The following is a 9,520-nucleotide window of genomic DNA, read 5'->3' on the forward strand; positions in this document are numbered from 1 at the left end:
ATAAGACATCAGCTCCATAGTTCTTGACATTTAGTTATTTACTGGTAATGCACCGCTATCCTTATTTGTAATGAAGGGGTGGGAAGTCAGTGCACTACATATTTTCTGCAAAAAAGTGTAACATAAAGCCTTGATTTGTGGCTAGATCCAGGCTTCAAAATCTGTTTGCAAAGCTTTGTGTGGTATGGAAACCAGACCATTTTTATTTTTTTATTTGTTATTAAATCCAGCTCTTAATCCTTAGGCTACCACAGATTTTCCCTGTTGCCAGCCGAATGCATGCATTAAGAGAACACCCTGAGGCATCCAAAGCAGCCTGAAGGTTAAAATGTCAGACTCCTCTTGCATTTATGCAGCTCTGCTCTGTAAGAGGCTACTATGCAGTGCTATACTGTTCCATTTGCTCACTATTCCTTCAGCAACTACTCCATTTTCACTCACTATTCCTTTGGAGTCATTATGATGCTAATGAGAGAACTGTAATGATGCCATTCACAATGTCAATGAAAAAGGGTCTTTATGCATTTCCAGAATGCCACTAAAACAGAAGTTAAATTTAAAATGCTTGTTACAATAATGCTGCAAATCTGACTAAAATCCCTAAAGGCCAAAAAGTAAAGGTGGAAGCAATGCTTGGTATTGGCAGGGCCTCATTAGTTACCCTATATTCTGTGGAAACAGCATGTGGTATTGCTAATTCTGAAACTCTTTGATTTCTTAGTTGTATAAAGCCATTATGCTTACCTGTGCTTATAAGAAAATGCAATGAGATTTACATAGCTGGATGGAAGAATATTTATTTGTAACAGTTTGACAGTTCTAGCCATTAATTTATATTATTTTAAATTTATAATCTTCCTCCCAGCCCACCAGGACCCTAAAGCCAGCTGCAGACTCAAATGCATTAAAATATGATCAACAAAACATAATGGTGATGCATCATTTTATTAGGTGACATACAGTTGGGTACCATGTGAGATAGTGTCTTCACAAAATAAGAAGCTGGTGAGAGAAAGGCAGAGATGGACAGCATTCAAAACTCCCATTGTTCTAGGCGCATTTTGCGACAGGGAGTTTCATTAGCGTGAGCAGTTTCTGAGTTCTGGGCACAGTACTGTGCCTAAGATTTCAGAATAAAATTGAAGAGTGGAAGGAAAGGAGGACCTTTTTCTGCCTCTCCACTTCCAGCTACTCTCTGAAGACTGGAGAAGAGCCTCTCTTAAGAATATTAGGGGGGTGGGCAGGGGATGGACTGGACCATGTGAAAAATGTACATAATATTTTAGCTGCAGTTCATTCATTTTCAGCTTTGTATTCTTGTTATTTAAAAAAGCACGCCTAGACATTCCATTGTTGCGTCTGTAACCTAGGTTTAAGGTGCCATTCAGCTCCTGGCTTGAATATCTCAGTTTCTAACACTGAGGATGGATTATAACCTTACTCATCCAAGTGGCCTGGAAATGATCCACAATGTCTGGATAATTAGAAATGTGGGTTTGTGGGATTAGTCACTGAATAATCAAAGATAATTGTGCTGAATTCTGAAAACTATGTATTACTATGGATATGTCAAGAGCACCAGTAGGTGTTGTTGTTTTTTAAGCAGGGAGGGTCTTCTCAATTCATTTAGAGTTGGGGGGGGGGGGTTGGGTATCACATCCACACTATATATTTAAAACACATGGCTTCCCCAAGAGAATGCTGGGAACAGTAGTTTATTCCCCACAGAGCTATAATTCCAAGCATTCTTAACTACAGTTCCCTGTATTCTTTGAGAGATGCCAATTGCGTTAAGCATGTGGTGTGGATGTGACCTCTCATTTTTTGCATGTTTACAGTACACACCATGACTAATGAGGAGCACTATAAGGTACAAAACTGTGATGCTGCACAAAACGGTACATTCTGCAGCAATGGGAAAGTGTATCTATCTATGTGCCTTTGTCCATCTACATGGGGGCACTCCAGACTGCCACTTAAACTGACACAGGGCCTGTACTGAATGGATACAAACTGAAGCTAGTTACTAGTAGGTGCTTCAGCCTTCTATTTTAGGCATAAAGGAAAGGAGACAATTGTCTTGCATCACCCAGTCCACCAGACACACACTTACACACTCTAGCACCCTGAAGACTAGCAGAATTTATTATGGCATACCGCTGTGGGTTAAACCACAGAGCCTAGGGCTTGCCAGTCAGAAGGTCAGCGGTTTGAATCCTTGCGACAGGGTGAGCTCCTGTTGCTCGGTCCCTGCTCCTGCCAACCTAGCAGTTTGAAAGCATGAAGTGCAAGTAGATAAATAGGTACTGCTCCAGTGGGAAAGTAAATGGCATTTCCATGCGCTGCTCTGGTTCGCCAGCAGCAGCTTAGTCATGCTGGCCACATGACCCAGAAGCTGTACGCTGGCTCCCTTGGCCAGTAAAGCAAGATGAGCGCCACAACCCCAGAGTCGTCCACGACTGGACCTAACGGTCAAGGGTACCTTACTTTTACCTTGCATGTGGTAAAGTTGGCTTTTATCCAAAAAGTGTATACCGGGCATTTGCCATAATAAATCTGTTAGTCTTTAAAGTGTCACAAGAGTCCAGGGATGCTTATATCTTTCATGTTAGTTTGTTCTTGGTACCTTGATTTCCTTTTAGCAGGTACTTGAGCTCACTTTCCTGGGTTGCCATTTCTACTTGTGCACCACTGTACTATCACAATGGAAGAAGCTGTGTCTGATGTAACTATTTACAATCTGTATGAAATCTGAGAACCCTGGTATTATTATATTTCCTCCTGAATTCAGGCACTTCAGGCATGGTGTGGCATCCACTATGAATAATAAAAAGACATGATCAATTTGGCTATTCATTGCAGGAAACTGCTTTCAGGCAAGGGTTTTACTTGATCTCACATCCAATGTATTATGCGATTCAACATGAATGTAGAATTTTGCAGTGATTTCAGAACCACACCTTCTGAGGATCTCAGTTTTTGTTTTGTTTTTTAAATCTGCCATTTATATCTTTGGAGATAGGATGAAGAACGTGGGGTCAATGCATGGTTCATTGTCAGAAGAAGCCAATGTGAGGAGGGGTAATCAGAACCACTGAAGTTCTGTGCCCCAAATCCTCTTCCCAGACACAGTCCAGAAGCCTATTCAGGAGAATTAGCAAGATCAAACTTTGCCTGTACTCCTGGCATAGATTAGCCACCAGAGAGACCAAGGCTGTTTTGATGAAGAATGTGGGCCCAAAGCCAGACTGAAATGGATCCAGATAATCAGTCTCATCTGAGTGCCTGGATTGTATGGCAACTCAAGCACATTGCCTGAGAAAAGAAGATTTGCTAACAGCCAAAAGTCACTCAAATCCTTGAGGTCCAAAGTAGGGGTATTTAGAAGTGGTCTCATCACTAATCACTTCAAGGTAGCCAGGTAACCCCCTCTTTCAAGGAGACACAAGTCATTAATTACCTCCTAGACTTAGCCAGTGATCTCTCCTGCTACATGTTAGTTAGCTGTGGTCTAAACCACTGAGCCTCTTGGGCTTTCCGATCAGAAGGTCAGCGGTTTGAATCCCCAGAACAGAGTGAGCTCCTGTTGCTCTGTCGCAGCTCCTGCCAACCTAGCAGTTCAAAAGCACGCCAGTGCAAGTAGATAAATAGGTACCACTGCGGTGGGAAGGTAAACGGCATTTCTGTGTGCTCTGGCTTCTGTCACAGTGTTCCATTGACCCGAAAGCAGTTTAGTCATTCTGGCCACATGACCCGGCCTGAAAGCGAGATGAGTGCCGCAACCCCATAGTCTCCTTTGACTGGACTTAATCGTCCAGGGGTCCTTTACCTTTTTTTACCTAGTCAGTAAGGGAAAGGTTGAGAACACAAGTGATTGGCCAAGTACCTCCCCCTCCCCCCCCCCCATCTTCAGGCCTAAACAATAAATTCATCCAACAAATCAGGACTATACACTGTACTGGAGATGTCCATAGGATGGATTACAGGAAAGTAGCATCCAAGTCAAGATGAACATGAGCAACTTTTACCTTTGAAGTCACAGAGGGACCACTTACATCACTTTGCAATACAAAGTGGAAAAAGCCCTGAACCACTTGGAAAACTCAACTGGATGGCACTGCAATGGAGGCTGAAAGGTGTTGCTTCTTGGCTTTTATCATCACAACAGAACAAGCTTCAAAATGAGCTCTTACCTGTGTTTGGTCAGACTCCAGTTCAAATTTTCTGTCGCTGGCATTCGAGCCACCCCCCACCCCAAACTGCTTTGTAATAAATAATAAATTGGGATGAATAAATCAGGAAGATGAACAGGCTCTGTTTGACAAGAAAGATTGCTTAGGAAAGATTGTGCCAATTGCCAGGGTCACCTCCATATCCCACAGAGAGAGTTAGGCTTTGACAGTACCAGCCATGCTAACTGGGAACTCCCTGGTGGTTTTAAGCAATTGATCTGAATCCATCAATCTCTGGGGGCAGACCCTCCTAATAGGTCTATCCATGTATAAGAGAATGGTCAGCAGGAAGTGAACTGACAATTACATCTTCCATTTTCAGATCACCAGTCTTCCTAACCAGTTGAGAACACCATGTCTAGAGTGTCACCCACAAGAAACATTAAGCCAATGACACATTAGAACAGCCCCATGGTTGTTGAGTGGCAGTAACAAAAGCATGGTAAGGGAGGGAAATAGTGGATATGAAATGTTTGTCAAATCCTTGTGTTTACAGTAGTTATAAAACAATAATTAAAAAATGCAGGTTGCCCCTCCAAGTGCATTTTGCAACAGAAATGTGTTTCATATGAGAAAGGTGGAAAATTAAAAGCTCTAGGTACAGTATTATTATGCACTAGTCCAAGTTTTAAAAAGTGAGAGGTGACTTCATTGTCTAGGCCAGCCTGAAGAAGAGCAAGCTCACCCTTTAGTGGCAGATGGCCCAATAGGAGGTGATAAAAGAACAAAGAGATGGAGGAAATGGTAAAGTGAAAGAGGAAAGAAAGCAAGGCAAATGTAGACATATGTGAAAGATAAGTTACACAGGTTCTTTAGTTCTCCCATGTCAGTGCTGATCTGACTGGCAACATAATTATTACTCAATTCATTCCTGTTAAGTACTACTCTGGAAATGTAGATAACGACTGGATTACACTTGTATTATGTTCCAAAACCAGCATGAGGGTTAAAATCTAGTTAGAACATTGAATCACCAATCTAGTTGCCAACAACTTCATGCTTCAATATCCTGGAGAAGAAGTAGAAAATAAACTACTGATCTTCTAAAGAAGTCCAGTGTGTCATTGTCTTCGTTCCCCGCCCCCCCCCCGGCTGTTCATTTCCCCCACCCCAAAAAAAGAAATACAAACGATTCACTGGTTCCGTTGATGGTTTTAGTGCAAGAAAAAATATGAAGCCAGTGAGTGAGCTGTATGAGCATATAAACCTCTCTGGAAGAGAAGTGTTTAACACCATCTTTCGCTATTTATGAAATTATGTTACTTAATATTTTAAATTTACAAGTACTGTGCTAGCATTCATTCAGATAAAGCAGCTATGCTTCCCAAAAAAAACAACAACAACAACCAAAAACACATTTCTGGCTAAATATTGTTCTATTTTGAATATATGCATATCTCAGATCCCCTACCCCCCACCTCACCCCATATATGGAACTGCATTATGAGTCCAGCCAATGTTGCTTTTACCTTCAGTGTTCTCCAGGTTCAAATACAAGCCCTTACATATTTTTTTCTGGATATCAAAGGAACTGGATCTGAGGGGTCACACATGTGAAACATACACTACTACTTTTTTCATCTTATACCATAGATGCCTTGAAACTATTTTCTTGAGGCTATCATTTTGTTTCACTGAGAAAACAAATCATTCTGGGGTGTTTTTTTGGTTTTCTTTTTTTCTTTTTTAAAAGAACCTGCATTTTGTGTTTCTAGTATTCCAAAGTATGGCCTCAGGATCTCATTACTACTCTTCTGGGATCCCTAGAAACAGCTGTTTTAAATAGCTTGATTTCCTGCACTTTCTTTTTAAAATGTTGGGGGGGTTAATTAAGTGATAATTAAGCAATGGGCTGAACTAATTGGCATCACTCCCATTCAGTTTTCTTACAAACTACCATTAGGAAAAGATATAACATCAATAATCATAAGAAATAGATTTGAGGGGTGTGTGTGTGTGTGTGTGTGTGTGTGTGTTTTACATCAGGAAAGAGAGACAGGGCAAGCATTAAGAAGATTGCTCTTTATAAATCACTCTAGTTTTTCAATACAACATTGGTATCTAGTATTTACTTCCTTGCTGAAGGTGGAATAGAAAAGTCACCTCTTTATGATAGTTTGGAACATGAATTAATTTACATTATGAAGATTTTTGCAAATGCATTGTATCTAGGAAGCTGGGCTCCATTTGGTTTATGGTATGGTGAGATATTAGCCAAGAGCCTGTCAGTACTTTGAGAACAGTAAGTTGCTTATAGATCTCTAAGACTGTTAACAAAGCCTCAAGTGCTGACTGCCTCACTTTAACAGCCAAACTAATGGCAATGCTGATATTTTTTAGATTCAGTATGCTCTTTTGAGTTCAGATTTTTAAAAGCATTCTGTTTACCACTTACATGTTCTTGGATTAATTTGTGACCAGATAATCCTAGATTCCCCCTGCTTCTACACTTCATGGACCCAAAGTTGCATGGATGACTAATCTTCATGTAACATTTTCACGTGGAGGTATTTCTAGCAATGTGCTTGAAGTCTATAAAAACACAGAACATTTATGTGGGAAACAGTCCTAAGATAACCTAACCTGCAAAACAACTGCATATCAAGTGGGAGAAAAGTTCTAGCCGTTATATAGTGCATCTTAAGTTTTCACATCGCTGTAATTAATACGTATTGTTATTGTGCTGGAATGGTATAAAACTTAAAGAAATTGGGTCAAGGAACTCTGAGTGGGTTGACAAAGCAAACCACTCCTCTTAACAAAGACCTCTAAAATCACAAGATGGTTCTCTTGATTCTTTAATTATTCTTTTAAAAAGAACTACCAATTAAGGTTGCCTTTCCAACTGACTCTGAACCCTAATGCAGCAGTACACAAATGTCACTGGTACAATAAATTAGATGTTTTATGGGTTAATTACATTGCCGCCTTCTCTTCTGTCCACTGAATAATGCAAACAAAACCAAAATAAGTGTTTTGAAGCAAAAAGCAAGTTGTCTTCACTGTAGCCTGTGCTACTTTCCATGAAGTTTAAGAGCTATTATTATACTTTTACAAGAATCCTTCTAAGGGAAATAAACACCAAAGGTAGGATTCCAAGGAAATGACTCACAAATATTGGCAACAGGCTTCCAAAATTGAATCCAGTCTTTGCAAAAGTCTGCAGCAGCTCACTAACCCTTCCTAGTTCAAAGTAGGCACTGCAAATGAAAATAGGAGCTGCTGAAGTGACTTTTTAATGTTCCCACTTCTGTATTCCCCACCCTCCAACTCCCCACCTCAGGGTCTTTGCTTAAGTTGCTGTTTTCAGCTCCAAGTTGGGAATTTTTTTAATGATTGAGTCATTGTGGCAACCGGGGAAAATGGGGATCGTTTATCTTCCTGCGCTGAAGCACTGCAGCAAAATATTGCCGATAAACACCTCCTCAAATTGGCGAGGACGAAAGGTGGACAGGGGAGGGGGGCTCAAGTAAAAAACCAGGTAAACACCCATAACCCTTGCATAGCTGCGCATGGGATGAATTAAGAAAAGTGATGCTTCCGAGTTTTCTTCCGCTCCGAATTTATTTACACGGCACAGTATTGGAGCTCCTTGCATTAGAGGAGGGGAAAACGGGGAAGGGATCGGGCAGCTGATACAGTCCACATTTTTGCAAGTGGACCAAATGAGCTCAGCGCCTTTCGCCTCCGGTACGCTGCCTTGCTTGTTTTTCCGTCGTCTGCTTCAGAAATCCGCCTCTGAATGCAAACATCCAGCCCCTTGGCGCGTTTGCATTGGCCAGCTATTCTTCCCCCTATGGGTTTCCTGCACAAACGGCGCATTCCAGCTGCAAATTTGTACCAGACCACCATTCCCCACACCTGGCCACGACTGTTACCCACCCCCCAAACCCCATTGAAGGCTGTGGACACCCCCCGCCCAAGAGTTTTACCCAGCACATAAAATGGGTTCGCCTCCATACATCCCTGCTGGAGGAATTCAGTTTGTGGTATTGCTGTGTGTTCACACGTGCATCGGGGAGGCGAGATACACGTGTATCTTAATCACTGCACACAGACACACACACACACACACACACACACACCCCTACCCCTCTAGCCATGAGAGGTTCTGCCAGCCAGTCACAGAGAGCCTGAGGGGAGCAACTCCTCGGCAGCTCTCTCTCCACCCCCCCCCAAGGGATCCTGCTCATTGTATCCGCCCTGGAGCATAAAGAGCCATCAGGAGGAGGATGCTTCAAGGGAGGGCTGGCGAAGGGGCGCCTTGTCATTACAACTCAAGTGGCCCGGTTATTTATAACCCCGCGGAAAGAGTCGGGAGCTTCTCCCTAATGGAGAGCTTGGCACGGCGCGCGCGCGCGCTCCGGCGAAGGAGGGAGAGAGGGCGGGAGCTGCGAGGGCAGAGGAGGAGGAGGAGAGCGGCTGGTTTCCCGCTACTTTCACCCTTCCTCAAAAGACGAGAGGTTGCTAGCTCCCGCCGCCTCCACCACCACCACCATCACCCCTTTCTCCCCGCCCTCACCCCCCCCGGGCAGAAGCTGGGGAAGAGGTCGCCACGGCGCTGGCTGCAGGGAAGAGGCAGCTCGCCTCCCAAGGTGGAGACCCCACACAAACACACGCCGGTCACCTCAGTATCTGCCTCCCCCCCCACACCGGCCGCCCCACCTTCCCCTCAGGAAAAGGGCGCCAGAGCCACAGCCGCTGCGTCATGTCCCTCCTTCAGGCGGTCACTTTTGAGCCTCAGCTTATTCCTCTTCCTCAAGCTGCTTGGAGGGTCTCTCTCTCCCTCCCTCTCCCCCTTTCTCTCACACACAGCCTTCCCCGCCTCAGCTGCCTCCTCCTCCTCCTCCATCTCCTTCCCCCCTGCCCAAGGCAGCGCCTGAAGAGCCATCCCTGCGCTGGGAGAGAGAGCGCCAGCGCCGCCGGAGCGAAAGCGGAGTCCATCTCGGGGGCGCCCTTTTAACCCTGGGCGGCAGTAGCAGCGTCCCCCGCCGCCCCAGCCCCTTCCCCCCTCCTCGTCCTCCTCGCCAGACGCGCTTCGGGGGCCACGCCGGCCGCTTCACCCCTCGACCCAGACCGCAACACCTTCTCCTTACCCCGCGGCTCTTTGCGTGGCTTGGGAGCAGCGGCTGCGGCTGCGCTTGCCTCGCTCCAGGTCCCGCCGGCGGCCTCTCTCAGGCTTTGCCCTCAGTGCCCGCTGCTGCTCCTGAGGGTGCGAGGGCTGCCTCCTCCCTCCCGCCCTCGCTATAGTGTGTGCAAGCGGCTGTTGTGGTGGATGATAATGAAGA

The 9,520-nt window shown here is 44.5% G+C and overlaps 1 protein-coding gene across 1 annotated transcript in view; it reads right to left on the reverse strand.

The window, feature by feature from the left end:
- The window catches only part of SERTAD4 (SERTA domain containing 4), a 28,529-nt gene extending 19,009 nt beyond the window's left edge, over positions 1-9,520 (reverse strand). Inside the window, exon 1 of the mRNA XM_081000602.1 lies at positions 9,329-9,520. The gene's annotated coding sequence lies outside the window, so the exon portion shown is untranslated. The remainder of the gene's footprint in view (positions 1-9,328) is intronic.

The sequence above is a fragment of the Podarcis pityusensis genome (genome assembly GCF_964106645.2).
Source record: "Podarcis pityusensis genome assembly, chromosome: 3".
Classification (NCBI taxonomy): Eukaryota; Metazoa; Chordata; class Lepidosauria; order Squamata; family Lacertidae; genus Podarcis; species Podarcis pityusensis.